The sequence below is a fragment of the Cricetulus griseus genome, chromosome 2 (assembly GCF_003668045.3).
Source record: "Cricetulus griseus strain 17A/GY chromosome 2, alternate assembly CriGri-PICRH-1.0, whole genome shotgun sequence".
Lineage (NCBI taxonomy): Eukaryota > Metazoa > Chordata > Mammalia > Rodentia > Cricetidae > Cricetulus > Cricetulus griseus.
Window position 1 is genome coordinate 404,561,550 of NC_048595.1, and position 16,641 is coordinate 404,578,190.

Consider the following 16,641-nt stretch of genomic DNA (forward strand, 5'->3'; position numbering starts at 1 on the left):
TTTTTAAACAAAAGAATAACATTTTGGCGCCCGACTTGGTTTAGGCTCCCTCCGTAGACCCTCTCCCAAAGCTAGCTGGTGGGATAGTTTTTCTTTCTTTGTAACTTTTCCTGCCAGGAGCACGGGAAATCTCGGAGATCCTAAAATCTAAACTCATAGCCCACTTCCATCTCCACTTTTCCTGGCACTCCCTCCTGCCTGCAACAGCCTGAGATGCCGGAACTCAACTTGCCGCTTTTCCAACTAAGGATCTCTTCAACTCACTATTGTACAATATTCGCTACAATCCGGTAAGAAACCCAAACCGTTCCCATGGGGCAGACCCAGCGCTGTTCACTCTGGGTCCATTTTTTGGTTTCGGGCCGGGTGCTCTCAGACAGGGCAATCTGTGCATTTTTTGGCCTTGCCCACGGGAAATACATTTTTACGGGATCTTTCGGTTACTGGCAGCGAATAGGTAAATGAGCGGAGTTCTGCCTCCCAGTGGGAACTTTCTTTCACCTGGGAATGTCCCTCATTGTTCTGATTGTTCTATTTCTGACTGTTTCTTCTTGGTTGGCAATGTCTGTTTGAGACGCTCTAAGAGTTAGGGCCTATCTTTTTAAGGGGTCCTCTGCACCTGCCTGCAGACTTCTTTCCCATGGAACCTTGGGCTGACCAGGTATTGCCTGAGTGGATTCCACCAGGTAACAGGGGCAGGCCAGCATAATGCCTGAACCTTTCATCTTTCTCACAGAGAACAACAGTCCACACCATAAGAATCAACCTGACAGCGAACTTTGAATCTAGTTGAGACAGTCCCAATTCATTAGTCGTCCTTTTGAGTTTCCATTGTGCTAAGTAGTGTGTTCTATAAGGAACATTTTTGCCTGGCAGAGGTTGAAGAAAAGCCGAATTTAAAAGGCTACTATAATTAGAACTTTTGCTAATGGCACTTAAACTGATTAATGTCCAATAGTACCCACTCCACTGAAGCATATTTTTTAGGCAGTTATACGTTTATATTAAATTAAACCTTCATTAAATGAATGAGCTTGTGGGGTAGTATCTCTATGTAGCTCTTGGAGTTAATTCTGTGATGATATGGCCACCAACATGGAGGGCCTTTTCTCTTGCCATTTCCTTATGCCGGAAATGTTCTTTCCATTTATCTCCTATGGCTGGCTTTTGTGTTTCAGTGTAGTCCTCCTTGGCCACTCTCCCCATCCACTCTCTCCATACCAGCTGGGGGCAACTTTTCTGTTGTACGTGTCATTAGTTGGAATACTGCTGCAAATTTACAAGCAAGCTGTTGCTATATCCCTTACTGAAGTCAAAGCCCCACAAAGGCAGGTACCTTGCCTATGTTATTCACTCTTTGTATTATTGTTATATTTTTAAATAAAGCATAACAAGTTACCACAAACCCAGCAGTTTAAAACAATACACACTTCCAGGCTGGGCAGATGGCTCAGCAGTTAAGAGCGCAGTATCATTTTTGCAGAGGGTCTGTGGTTGGTTCCCAGTACCCTGTCCTATGGCTCACATGGTTCCCAGTACCCTGTCCGTGACTCACAATTGCTTTTAACTCTAGCTAACTAGGATCTGACAACAATAACCTCCACAGGCACCTGCACTCACATTGACTCACCATACCCCTCCCCAACACATTGCTAGAAACCTTTAAAATACTGTTTCAGTTCATTTTCAAATGGAATTCAGGCTTTCACCAGACAGAAATCAAGGTGTGGGACAGACTCCCATCTCCTCTTTGATAGAGCCTTCTAATAGCCTTTACAGTCTCTTATGGGTGTGGCACTGAGGTTTGGTGCTAGCTTCGCCATGGGTGGAGCTCAGTGCTCTTAGCTCCCAGAGACTCCCAGCAGTTTTATACACGAGACTTGCTCACAACACAGTTGTTTGTTTCTTTTCAATTGGAAGAATCTTTGATCTCTTTGAATCCTGGGTTAAAGCATTCGTCTGGTTAGGTCAGGATCACCCAGGATAATCTTCTGATGAAATTAAAATTAGCTGAGTGAAGTGTTGGTTGTCCATATACAATCTTTTCAGCATCGATTCATAATGAACAGAATCGTAGGAGCCACAAGCTATCGAAGTCACAAGTGATTACACGCAAGGGAAGGTAATGTATAGGGAATGAGTACCAATGTGAGCATCCTGGAGTCTGCATTTAATTTGTCTACAGATTGTTAATATCTCTGAGACCAACTGGCACTTAATAGATAAATGTCAGTAAAATAAGAATTGAGGAAGTGGTGAGAAAAGCAAATTATTTCAATGTTATATGATTATGTGTTCAGATAGATGTATGTTGATCATCCTACAATTGAATTCAAAATAGTCCAGTGGTTGGATTGCCCACTCAATTCATTGTCCTCACTGAGGGATTTGTGGCTACTAGATGATGTCAATGGGAATTTGGAAATATTTGTTGTGTCATTTAGGCAAAACTTTTGCAGCATAATCTTGGTAATTATTCTGTCCCACAGACCATGTAGATGAAAGTGTTAAGCCCAAGGTTGCTACAGTGGTGTGTAGGCAGAAGTCCATCTCTTCCTTCTAGCTTTGTGGTAAGTGTTAACTACTATTATCATTGTCACAAGCTCAAAATTAGAAAATTCGAAAATCAGGAATAAATGGGTCAGTACTTGAAAGGTTTTCTGCTCTAGAGCAGTTGATATCGAAGCCCCAGAGGCAGGAAGGAAGAAGACATTTTGATTTCTAGGAAAAATGTCAGCTATGTTCTAACCATACCTAGAGTTCTATTTGTGGAGTGATCCTCCACAGACCATGCAAGGACTCCTATTATTAAAGGTATATGACATTGTGTGTTCCAGTTGCTATAACAAAATATTCTTGGTAATAATCCTGGAGGCCGAGAGCCACAGCAAAGTGGCAGCAGATTCTGGGTTTGTTTGCTTGTTTCTCATGAGGGCTTCCTTGCCTACAGCAGTCACCTGCTTTCTCTGTTTGCATGACTCTTTCTACTAGGTGGACACACACGGAAAACACTCTGTTCTCTCACCTTTTCTACAAGATGTTGATTCTATCAGATTAGAGCCCCGTCTTAAAGTAAAGGATTGAGACCTCATGTTACAGTAATTATCTCTTATAGGTCTGATCTCCAAAATCAGCCACATCCAGTGAGGATTGTGGGTTTTGAGGGCCCATGTTTCTGCATGTCACAGATAGCCTCAAAGATAGGAGAACATGTGGAGCTTTCAGGAGGCTCTCAGGAGGCTTCAGGCCTTGGATTTGGGGTCCCCTGCATTTGGAATCCAGCTCTATACATAGCTAACATCAGGCAGATCCAATTTCTGTGGGTTTTGGAACTAAAGAAATTTTACAAGCTCTCTTTAAAATAGAAAATACAAAATGAGATGTGGAGTCTTGACCTATTCAAATAGTGATTCTCAAGCTTAACAATCAATAATGTCACAAAAAGTCCTTCTCCTGCCATCCTGCCAAGGAAAGGCCTGAGTCCTTTCTGGGCCACAGTCTTCTCAGTTGTGAAATGGAGATAGGAATCTTCATGTATAAAGTCACAGCAGTGTTGAAAAAGTTAAACTAGATTAACTAAAGCATTCTTCAAGCTAGTTACTTTTGCAACCTTTTAATCATGATTTTCACTATCACAATTATTTTCCAGATAAGGGAGCAGGCCAGAAACATTAGAAAACTTGCTTTACTTAAAAAAACAAAACAAAACAAAAAAACCCAGTGATCTGGACACTTAGGCCAGGGTGACACCTCCTAATCCCTATCCCTGCTCTCTCCCCTTTTCATGGCTTTATGGAAGCAGCCTGGCATTCCTCCCAAGGTGCTCCTATTCCTGTGGTGAGTGTTGGCACAAAGCTATACACTTTGTCCCCAGCACTTACTCCATGGTTATTTCAAAATAAAAGTTGCCTAAGCAGCAGGCATTTACTGGTTGACTTCAATCTCCTTTTTCATTTTTATATACAATCCAATGGGGTTAAGGTCTGTGAAACAAAAAAGCTACAGCTAGCAAAGCCAGAGTGCTGGTACTTGTGGATATTTCTAATCAGAAGACTTTGCTTCCTATGTCATCTGGGACAAGAGATTGATTTAGAAACAAAGACAATCCAATGTAATCTCCTTTGGGAGTGATTCCCAAGATCTCATCTGTGCAGATTCTGTTGTGGACATTAGGTTTTCCTGGGAAAGGTCTGAGGAGTCAGTCCCAGGGCTCCAGGCTGCCCCTTGGAAAGGCTCACTGGGTGAGAGAAGCTGGCCCTGTTCCACTCTTTCACAGTTCCACATGTGTGAGAATCTCTCTGCTATCTTGCTCTGGAAGAATCCTATGCCTCAGAGATGATTTTTAGCAATTTGAAAAAGACAAAGTTGTCTGAGATGCACCTTAACTTTCCCCTCATTGCCTCACCACATTTCTTTTGACTTAGTCACTGGGATCCATGGTCTAAGAATGGTTGGTACAATACACTAACATGCTATTCCTTACAATTAATGTAGTATGATGAACAATATTTCACTCTGGGTTCTAAGTCATTGATATGTGAGCTTGTGTGAAATGTACAAGCCTCTAACAAGTATTTTCTAATTTTTCCATTTTTCAAATATAGTACAATTATAGACCTATTGTGAAATTATCAAATAAAACAATGTAGTAATCTGGCTGAATCTTTGCATGTGTACATCCCGAATTACTTACTGGGTAGTTTTTATGTATGAGAAAATAATAAGGTAATAATAAGGTAAAGCTTGGGATAGTCCTATTAGAAGAGCACAATGTTTACCCAGGAGGTTTGACTACCTTACAGTTATTACTTTTGTCTTACTTTACTGTGATGTTATTTATTGGCTGTCAACTTGAATTTATATAGAATCAGGGTAGGATCAAGCTGCTGGGCACATCTGTGAGGGAATTTCTGCAGTAAGTTATTTAAAAATGTAAAGACTTCCCCTAGACATGAGCAGCCCCTCCCCATCGCAGCTCTTCCCATTGCAACCCCTTCCCATTGAAGCCTCTTCCCATCTTCCTGGCCAGCTCATCTACCCTGCTGCTGCTGCAGCCTCTGCTGCCTTCCTTCTCTCATATCTGAACCCAGCTTCTCCAGCTTTCCAGTGTAGACCAAGGCCCAGCCGCTCCCAAAAAAATCTCCAGGCCCTCAACACTAGGTTGGGACTGGCGGTACCTCCACTGCTGGACTATCCAGACCATATCTGGTGTCTGGGTGGTAGCAATGAAGAAGCTGGTGGCTGGCCTCCTGTGAGCTCTGTTCCCTCCCTCACTGCAGCCCTGTGCTCTGCCTGCAGCTCTAGTCTCCTACCCCTGATTGTGCTGGGGCCTCAGCATCACAGCCTCCCATCCTTAAAGACAGGAGATTTGCATTGGCAGCAGGACTCAACTCATTTGTCCTATTCTTTGAACTTGCAAACTCTGCTGGTGGCACAGATAAAAGGCATGCCACACTGGAATTTGCTCCCCTTAACTTGAGCTAAAGTTGTTAAGGTGTTGAATTCCCAGGGGTTACAAAGAAGCAGGCCCCTGATGAGGAGCACAGCCAGTCTTTTCTTTGTGACCTCCTTTGGCATAATGTAAAAAGACATGAAAAGGATTTCTTGGGTGGTAAAATGCCAATGCAAAGTTTTATGTCTACTTGAATCTAAATATTATCTTCCACCACCGAGGCTCCTTGCTTGAGACCCATCACTCCATTATTCTGAATACTGTTATCTGCCAGCATGCGGTTGCTTGTGCTCTACCATTTCAATGCAGAATGATGCATGGGGAGGCGGGGGTTGTCTAGGAATAATGCAGCCACAGAACTGAATGGGGAGGGAGCAGCGATTCTAAGCCACAATATTTGTTCAACAAGTATATATTAGGCACCATTTAATGCACTTGGGATAACTCAATAAACATGACAGGCAAAAACTAGAAAAAAAAATCCTTTCCCTCATGACCTACATGCTTCACTGAGCGTGTATCATAGAATGCAGGCAAGTTTCTGTACTTAGCAGTTAAACCACAAGTAGCTTAGTACTTCGCCTTTGGGATCAGCTGTTCCTGTTACACAGAGAGTAGATTGCCTCCTGAGAGAGTGAAAGCCGTGCTGCAGGCTGGCTTGTCAGACAAGAGGAGTTTTGCTAGACCTCTCTTGAAACATGCCTGGGAGAAACCTTCTATGCCTCCGTCTACAGAATCCAAAAGTGACACACCTTTCATCTGGAGCTGGGCTGTGTCACCCATGCAGTCATCCAGCCCAAATGCCAGTTTGCCTGAGTAATATGTACACAGTGCCTGCCAGAGTCACCATGCCACATGTACATTTATTTTTCTTAAGACAAGACTCGAAACCAGCTAAGGAAATAAAGGAAGACACACAAATACACTGAGAGGAAACTCATTTCATAGTCCCATTCCCAGGAGTAGCAAGCAGTTTGTATTCCATAGCAAGAGTGAGGAGTTTAGGCGTAGTCTTTATAGACAAACTAGGCAGAATTGATTGTCATTGCTTAGGAGATTTGGAAAGCAAATAATCAGCCTTAGATCTGAAACGACTGTTAACATACGCACAATCCACGCTCCTCCACATCCTGCGTGAGTACCGATGTGAGTTTTAGGAATAGAAGGCTGCCAGCCGGCTGTAGGTCGGGAGAATGTGGACTATTCCCTGATTCAGTACCCATAATCTCTCAGATGCGGTATAAATGCATGAGCGGCTCCCTGGGCTGGGCTTTTAAATCTCTGAATTAGCTGAAGCTCTTGTAGAATCACATGGAGCCAGACAGCTTACAATCAACAGCAAATCAGAGGAGACTCCTGTGTCGGCTTTTCGAGTAGCCAAGGGGGAATGTATTGAATCTGCCAAACGTGGATTTGATATCCTGTTACCCAAACCTGCCTGGATAACAAGCTCTTGCTTTTCTACCCTCATTTCTCCATCTCATCCCACATTAGAGGTTGGTGAAACCCTCAGGACAGCAGCCTTCACAGTTGGCTTTCAGTGTGGGCTGCAGTAGCTCGCTGAACACACCTGGTCTCTTGGTCCCTCCTTACAGTTCAGACACACTGAGTCCTGACATAAGAACTGATTTCTGTCAGCTCTAATGTGCCTGAGAAATTTCTTTCAAGGCAGTTTCCTCTTCTAACACGTCCCCAGGGAAGTTCCCCTGGGGGCTGTGAGGCAACAGTAGGTTGTGACTATGATAAGGCATTCCCATGCTGGAGAGTTTTGTACTAAGAGCAGCACACTGCATCTGTTGTTTTCCTTATTTAGGGTTTATTTCACACCGAATGATACTGGAACACTACCCAGGACTCTGTCTTGACTCCCCTGCAGTCTTCTACTTCCTCTTCAATGACGGCAGATCCCCAAACACTTAGTGACATATGGCAGCCTCTCTGTGAAGTGTGCTGAATGCCATGCATTAGCTTTCTGGCTCTGGAGTGCTGCATTTCATTTTGGGCATCATACTTCTTAAAGGGATATTGACAAAGTGGGACCCAGCCTCTGGAAACCTGCTCTGGAAGAGGTAGTTAGAAAAAGATAATTACCCTATTCTCCGCGTAACTAGTACTTCCGCAGAAGAGGGCCAAAGGGATGGGGATGTTTCAGGGCCAAAGGGATGGGGATGTTTCAGCAGAACTTCCTAAGAACCACTGAAAGAAACTGGAGGCATTCAGCCTAGAAAGGTCAGTTCTTATTGTTGTTGTGTTTTAGAAGAAGGCTGTGGCTATATTTCAAGTGCTTGAGAAGGTGCCAAATAAGAATGTAATTCTTCTTTTTTCTTTTTCCATGCAGTTCCTATCAGCAGACCTAGAGACAATATGTGGGATTTAAAGGTAAACAGGCTTTTATTTTATATAAGGAATATGGTTCTGCTGAACACAGCTGTGTCATGATGAAACATATGTATGCAAGAAAAACCAGCAAGCTCTTGTAGATTGAGGAACTCCTGCACAGGGCATGGTATACCTCTCTCTCACTCCAATGTGCAGCCTGGGAATCACTCGAGGCCAGATGCATGGTAGGTAAGTTTTCTACCACTGAGTCACACCCCAGCCTCTATAATTTCCTGAATTTAACGTTTCTTGCTCAGCCAGGTATGGTGGCACACCTCTTTAATCCCAGCACCCAGGAGGCAGAGGCAGAGGCAGGCAGATCTCTGAGTTTGAGGCCAGACTGGTTTACAGATGAAGTTCCAGGACAGCTAGGGCTACACTGAAAAAACCTGTCCTAAAAGAAAAAAAAAAAAAAAGAAAGAAAAGAATTTCTTGCTCTATTTTCGTTTTGACAGAGAATTGACAAAAGGCTTTGGGGGAATCTCTTATCTTCTATGGAGACCAGTAAGCTATCCTGGCTTCTTTAACAGTGTAGGCCTTACTGTTTCTAGGGCCATAATCTTATATGTAGGAAAGCTCATAGCAGCTGCTAAGTATCCACTCCTTTATAACCTTGAACAACTGCTGAAGGTCTAGCTGAGCTTGGACATTGCACTGCTTGATTGCTTGCTTTAAAGCTAATCTCCCAACTTTTTCCTGCCCAGAATGCATTGCTGTTTCCTCTGATAATGTTATCAAGCTTTCCCTTGGGGACCACACCCCTCTCCTGCATGTCCTCTTGTCAAGGATCCTTGTCTCTGCTAGATACAAATGAATGGGAACAGAATAAGCCTTGGCCAGTTCCCCCAGTCGTGGAATTTGAATGTTGAGTGTTGTGATAGAAGTAAGGAGGAAGGGTGAGGCCGATTGTTTCTCCATACCCCTGGGAAACAATTACCATTTAGTCCACCATTCCTGGACTGGAATGCAGCTGTCGTATGTCTGTTGCAGAGCTGTATTGCTTGACTGTTCAGTGAGTTCGTATCAAGAGCTAGACTGAGTGATATTGTATGCCTTGAGTAAGAAGAGAGAGAATGATGCATCTGCAGCATGAACTACCAAGCATCTTTTGGCAAGAGTTTCCCAGGGGCTTGTTTTACTAAGAGGCCAGAGGGTGTGAGAATTCCTGCTTCCTGAAGTGTTGGGGAGTTAAGGTCAAAAGCTGGATGTGTTTCAAGTTTGGAGACAATACCATGCAATTTCAAAGCTGGTGTTTGTGTGTGCGTGCAAATGTGTGTGTCCAGATCCAGAGGAAAGGCAGCCCCTAAAACTGCTTTGAAAGATGCCCAAACACGGAGCTGCATATTTGCACGAGAGCGGTCTCTGTTGATGAACCCGTGTCTGGTAAACACAGAGCACCGAGGGACCTGCGTCCTCTTGCCCTGCTGTTGAACTTTTGTTCACATCAGCAACTTCCCTCACCTTGGCTGTTGAGCTGCCCTTTGTAGTGAAACTCACAAGCGATCTGGCAGGAAACCATGGAAAGAGAGGGTGTGTTGGAGTGGACTGCATTTTTCCTGAACACTCTGAAATATCAGGATGTATGGAACATGAGTCATCACTTTCTGTTGGAAACTTTCATGACCTTTACAGAGTAGGCCAAATTCCTCCCAAGCTGCGCTTCTTCACACCCCAGTGCCTGACAGTAAAGGGGCAAATCCGAGGGAGGTAGAGCAGATTCCTATTTTCTTGCAATCTGTTCCTTGTTATTGTTTTTTTTTTTTCTTCTTTTTGACACACTGTGCTTCATAGGACAGTACTACTGGAGTATGTGTGAGAGACTATCTGATCCAGCATCATGTTTGAACCCAGAGCCCTGTTGGAATCAGGACGATGGGACGAGGGACAGGCTTTTGCCAAGGATTTAGACTTGCCTCCAGGGAAGAAGGCTACATTCAAAATTTTGGTTCCTAGGCATTTGGTAAGCTGGAACTTGAAGTGATACTAGAGAACCAGGTAAAAATAGAGCAGTGATCTGGCTGAAACCACTGTGTAGAGGACCACAGAATCTCTGCAGGCACCACAAGTTTGACTAATATCAGAGAAAATTTGGACTCTTAGGAAAAACTTTATTTTTCATTCACTGTGTTTCTCTTCAGTTGGTGAGTATTATTTTAAGGTTCGTGAATTTTGCTTATGCTGCATTTGTTTAACTTGGTGAAGCTGTGATTCTTTGCTTGTCTAAAATACCTGATGGGCTAATAAAGAGCTGAACATCCAATAGCAAGGCAGGATCAAGGAAAGAAGGGGCTGGCAGGCAGAGAGTATAAATAGAAGGAGCAAAACAAAGAAGAGGGGGAGGAACAAGAGAACAAGTAGAGGAGGACTTCAGGGAACAGCCACCCAGCCACCCAGCCACCCAGTTAGTCACAGAGTAAGAAGGAAAGTTAGATATACAGAACTAAGAAAGATAAGAGCCCAGAGGGGGAAAGGTAGGCAGGTTAAATTAAGATAAGAAAAGCTGCCTAGAAAGATGCCAAGCTAAGGCAGGACACTCATAATTAAGAATAAGCCTCAGTGTGTGATTTATTTGGGAGCTGAGTGGCAGGCCCCTCAAAAAGGCCAAAAAGCCAAAAGAGTAAAGAATTTAAAAAAAAAAAAAACATTCAGCACTTCTCCTCCTCATTTCTTCTTCTCTGTGTATTGTGTGTGTGTGTGTGTGTGTGTGTGTGTGTGTGTGTGTGTAGGTCAGAGGACAACTTTATAATGTGAGTTCTGCCCATTCATCTTTACATGAGTTCCAAGGGTCTCACTCATGTCACCAGGCTTGTGGGACAAGTACTCTATGCTCTTAAACACACATGGTTTAGGAGATGTGAAGTAAAGGAGGGGGAGGGAACATTTGCTGGGAAATCAGTAACTTGGAGTTGAAGCACTCTGCCTTTGGAAACTTTGGATAGCCAAACATGATAACATGAGCTACTTAACCACAGTCCTCCAGTGGGGGAGACAGGAGGATTGTGAGTTTGAGGCAAGCATGGGTACCATGTAAACCAAGCATTAGGGAAAGAAAGCACAAGGCCATGGGTTCAGTCCCAACACTTGCCTAACATTGCAGGGCATTTCTGGATGGGGTGGGTGGGGAACACTGTGGGGAGCTAAGTATCCACCTGTGTCAGACTGCACTTTTTCTGCTATTGGTATATGCTGTCTATCTAAAACATCTAGAGTTGAGAAAGTCTACACAGTGATTTTTTTTTATTTAAAACTTATATAGCGAATACTTCTGTTCATTATCTCCTATTTGTATATGCTAACTCTAAACCAATGCCAAAGTATTCAGTTTAGGTAAGGTTTGGAATTTGTTTCCCTTGAGGAGATGTGTCTATGAAGGGGCCAAAAGAAAATCTACAGACTACTGCATGGACAGGTAACCAGGCTTGGAAACTCACATTTCTGCTCTTTGGAGAACATTGAAAAACCTTTCTCTGAGGCTTCTTCTTGTCCTTCTTTGACTCTCAGTGGTATCCTAGCATTTGAAGCTACCAGGGCAGTACCCTTAGGTAAGTAAAGAGTCATTGTACCTGGCTGTTCTTCAAAGGTTAGAAAACAAATCGAATATATCTATTGCCCAGTTGGGAGTTGTGGTCAACTGTAGAGGTAGCTGAGGATGACATTTACAGTCAACAGCTTCAGCACCATTTCCAAAGTAAGGTTTTGTGGAATGCCAAGTTTCTTGCTGTGAAGATGGTTTATCAACATAAGGAGGAGCAGCAGACGGCTTCTAAAAGACACTGTATATTGGACAGACTGAGTATGTGGCCTTGGATGTAACAGACAAAATGAGGAGGAGTATTATTCAGAGGGCAATGGGGAACCCTATCGCTAAAAGGTGGCACTCAAGATTTTAATTGAGTTATCTATAAAGTTGTGATTGATCAGTTTTCTGAAATTATATTTATCAAGTACTCAAATGCCCTGCAAAACATGGAACATCTTGGAGGTGGGAGGAGGTGTGCTCCATCCCCAATACTTTTGTTTTAGAGTAAAACATATAAACTGAATACAAGGGTTTGAGTTCTTGGGTGAGCTGGCACAAAAGCCAGCCTCACTTCAAAGCTATGAAGCCAATGCTGCTTTCCCTAGACTGTATGTAGTGCATCTCAGTGTAAACTGCTGTGAACACAAGCAAAGCTTTTCCGCTGGAAGTTGACACCTTACTCGTTTCTGGATGGAAATCCTGATGTAGTGGGTTACTTTTCCATATTCAAACGGAAGCTGGCAATTGGTCATTTGTGCATAATGACAATATGATTCAGGAAAGTTGTTTTATCATTTTTATCTATCAGTAGATGGCAGGAGATACCATCAAATCAAATACAAAAAGAGACACAAATGATGGAATTCTGTCATCGTTCCCTGAATGCCAAGAGAAATTGATACTCAGGTAGGGGTTGTGCTATTACTTCTGTTCCTGGGGAGAGAATGTTTTTGCATATAGATTTGGATTCAATTATTTCTTTCATATTAAACTGGCAAGATTACAGTCGGTTTAAACAATGGTCCAAATGTTGGAACTAAATTCATTCTTTTGAGGAGATACCTGGAGAAATGATTCATCACTCAGGTTGCTAAGATTAATTGGACATTATAATTGTGTTAAGTGGATTCACACACCGTGCAAGAATCCAGGAGCTTTTCTTATTTGCTTTCTTTCTTTCTTTTTCTCTGCAAGCAGAGAGGAGAAAGGAGCTAACTAACAGCAATAGTCATTAGGGCAATCCCGCATCATAAACGGCTTTGCTCAACATGAGTACAGATACAGCACTACAGTTAAAACAGTCCTAGGCAAGCTCAAGCACTCTCTCCGAATGCCTCCTTGGTGCTTGGTTACTTCCTTATCTAAATGGAGGTCATTTTCAAGATTAAATTAGATTTTTCTCTTGAATTCTGAACAATAGGTGTCTCTTAGAAGCACTGGCTGCACATCTCCCTAATACAGAGATTACAGAGAGGGATGTCTGTGAACCTTTAAATGTATAGATTCCCTTTGTCCACTGCTCATCACTTTAATGGTATGATTATAACAAAACATTCGAAGCAAGAATGTAAGATAAAACTCGGGTATTAGTTTTTGAAGAATTGTTGAGGAAATATTTTAATTCACACAGGGATATTTTTTTCTGACTTAGACAGCAGCTTCCTGGAAACCATTAAGTCAGGGAAACAAACTGCAAGCACACTGGCAGAACCTTTGTCTGGTACTGGTTTTGTTTAATGTCAAGGTGCACATCATCACTGTGTGGCTGTGTGGCTGTGTGGCTTTGTGGCTGTGTGGCTGTGTGGCTTATGGGTGGAAACCATGTGCTATAACGCAGGATTAATTCCTCAACACAGAATGCAACTGAAATTGTTTGTAAATCATTCCTATACTCTTTCTTACAAATTTATTTATTGGGGGAGAATGTCACATTTTCTTCTCACTTTAAAAATGTCCAAACTATCACAAAATATCTTGTCAAAGAATATAAAAATAAGAAGCTAAAGTTATACAATGGAATAAAGAAAGTATCTTCAACAAATGGTGCTGGCATAACTGGATGCTGGCATGTAGAAGACTGCAGATAGATCCATGCCTGTCACCATGCACAAAACTTAAGTCCAAATAGATCAAAGGCCTCAACATAAATCCAGCTACACTGAACCCCTTAGAAGAGAAAGTGGGAAGTACCCTTGAATGAATTGGTACAGGAGACCGCTTCCTGAACATTACACCAATAGCATAGACACTGAGATCCACAATTAATAAATGGAACCTCCTGAAACTGAGAAGCTTCTGTAAGGCAAAGGACACAGTCAGCAAGATAAAACAAAAGCCCACAGAATGGGAAAAGATATTCACCAATCCCACATCCAACAGAGGGCTGATCTCCAAAATTTACAAAGAACCCAGGGAGCTAGTTTCCAAAACACCAAATAATCCAATTAAAAAGTGGGGTACAGAACTAAATAGAGAATTCTCAATAGAGGAATCTACAATGGCTGAAAGACACATAAGAAAGTATCTAACATCCTTAGCCATCAAGGAAATGCAAATCAAAACAACTCTAAGATACCATCTTACACTTGTCAGAATAACTAAAATCAAAACCACCAATGACATTTTGTACTGGAGAGAATGTGGTGAAAGGGGAACACTCTTCCACTGCTGGTGGGAGTGCCAACTCATACAACCACTTTGGAAATCAGTATGGCAATTCCTCAGGAAAATGGGAATCAGGCTACTACAAGATCCAGCAATCCCATTCTTAGGCATATACCCAAAAGAAGCACATTCATACAACAAGGACGTCTGTCCAATTATGTTCATAGCAGCATTATTTGTAATAGCCAGAACCTGGAAGCAACCTATATGCCCCTCAACTGAAGAATGAATAGAGAAAATGTGGCATATTTACATAATGGAGTACTATTCAGCGAAAAAAAAAACACAACAAAAACAAAAACAATGGAATCTTGAAATTCGAAGGCAAATGGATGGAACTAGAAGAAACCATTTTGAGCAATGTAACCCAGTCACAAAAAGACAAACATGGTATGCACTCACTCATATATGGATTTCAGACATAGAGGAAAGGATTACCAGCCCACAATCCATACCACCAGAGAAGCTAGGAAACAAGGAGGACTCTAAGAGAGACATGCATGGTCCCCAGGAGAAGGGGAAAGGGACAAGATCTCCTGAGCAAATTGGGAGCATGAGGGGAGGGGAGAGGGAGCTAGGAAAATGAGAAGGGGAGGAAAGGAGGAGTGAGGAGGACATGAGGGAGCATGAAATTTGAGTTAGGGGAAGAATAGAGGAGAGCAAGATAAGAGATACCATAATACAGGGAGCCATTAAAGGTTTAAAGAGAAATCAGGAGCTAGGGAAATGTCTGTAGATCTACAACGATGACACCAACTAACAATCTAAGCAACATAGGAGAGGCTACCTTAAATGCCCCCAATAATGAGATTGATGACTGACTTATATGCCATCCTATAGCCTTCACCTAGCAGCTGGTGGAAGTGGAAGCAGACACTCATAGGTAAACACTGACCTGAACTGGAATCTAGTTGCAGAGAAGGAGGAGTGATGAGCAAAGGGGTCAAGACCAGGCTGGTGAAACCCACAGAAACGGCTGACCTAAACAAGGGGGAACTCTTGGTCCCTAGACTGATAGCTGGGAAACCAGCATGGGACTGATCCAGACCCAGTGAATGTGGATGTCAGTGAGGAGACCTCGGAAATCAATGGGGCCTTTTGTAGTAGATCAGTACTTATCCCTAGCATAGGAATAGACTTTGGGAGCCCATTCCACATAGAGGGATACTTCCTGAGCCTAGACACAAAGGATATGACAGACTCTGAAGATCCCCTATGGAAGGCTTCACCCTCCCTGGGGAGCAGAAGGGGTATGGGATAGGTAGGGTGTTAGTTGGGCGGGGGGCAGGGGAGAAGGGGAGGCAGAGGGAACTGGGATTGACATGTAAAATAATCTTGTTTCTAATTTAAATAAAAATGGGGAGAAAGAAAGAATATAAAAATAAACAAGCAAACACACACACATTTTTCTGTTGTGTATGACCTGGAATTCCCAAAGTTGACAACCAGTTGGTATTACTCATCACCATGCTGTCACAGAATTGCAGACATTCACTTGAGTCAGGTTACAGGACTTGCCTGGCCAATTATAAGGGTTAGTGCATTTGCTGTAAGTTGTAGATATGTTTCTATTTATTGTGTGATGGAGACAGGGTCTTCTGTAGCCCAGGCTGGAACTGGCTATGTAGCCAAGGAAGACATTGAACTTCTGGTTCTATTGATTTAGCTTTTCAAGTGCTGAGATTACAGATGTAGTGCCACCAAGCCAAAGTTTAGGTGGCAGGCTCCTGTATCTGCTACATAGGCAAGCCTAACAACTAAGCTACTTCCTATCCCTATCACTTTATTTGCTCTTGTTTAGTGGCAAATCTCATGGCAGTCCCATTTTGTTTCTTCCAATTTCCATCCCAGAAGACTCTGTTGTTCTGGCTTGCATGGAGGACTGTCTCCTAAGCTCAGCCGCTGAGAATAGGTGTTGCTTATTCTTCCCACATCACCTCTCTCACTGTCTCGGCTTGTTTATAACCAAGAATCTTATAATTCCATTATATAATAAGTTATAAATAATCGTTAAAGCCTAAGCACTAGCTCTCCTAAGTGTATTTTAATAGGAACACCTTTCGAAGCCAAAGAGATGTGTCTGCAATCAGATAATTGTTGAGCATTGCAAAGGATTGTAGGCTTTATCCTACTTGCAAGCTAGCTTGTCATAATTTCGTGGAGCTTTGCGGAGGGGGAGACTTTTGAATGAGAGACAGAGGGAACTTTACTACTTAAAGTATTCACACATTGGTCCTAATTCTTACAGGGTGATGTGGGATATGGTCATGGACACTAGCGCATCAGTGGGAGTTGTGAACTTACTTCACCCACATCTTCACCACTGGAAGTACCTGTGTCTGCCTGCCTATTGCTTTGGAGGGAGACACTATTTATCCCAAGGCTGTTCATGAAATAAGCATACCATCAGAGTAATGGAGGGATCATTCAATGAAGAAATTCACTTTTTTAAAAAAATTTATTAATGGGACATGGAAATGTTTGCTCACTTTATTTTCTGCTTGTTTAAATGGAATATTGGACTAGCTCCAGCTTTAGCATGATGACCTTAGAATGCTTCTACTTGTCAGATTTTTAAATTCATTTTGCTTTGTTTTGTTTTCAATTTATTTTATTTTATTTTATT

At 42.5% G+C, this 16,641-nt stretch overlaps 1 long non-coding RNA gene across 1 annotated transcript; it reads left to right on the top strand.

Moving 5' to 3' along the window:
* Nucleotides 1-740: 740 nt before the first annotated feature.
* Nucleotides 741-8,014, top strand: LOC118237761. Its single transcript, XR_004768051.1, has 3 exons — nucleotides 741-2,570; nucleotides 7,266-7,681; nucleotides 7,791-8,014. It is a non-coding gene; the product is annotated as an uncharacterized LOC118237761 (long non-coding RNA).
* The last annotated feature ends 8,627 nt before the right edge of the window (nucleotides 8,015-16,641 follow it).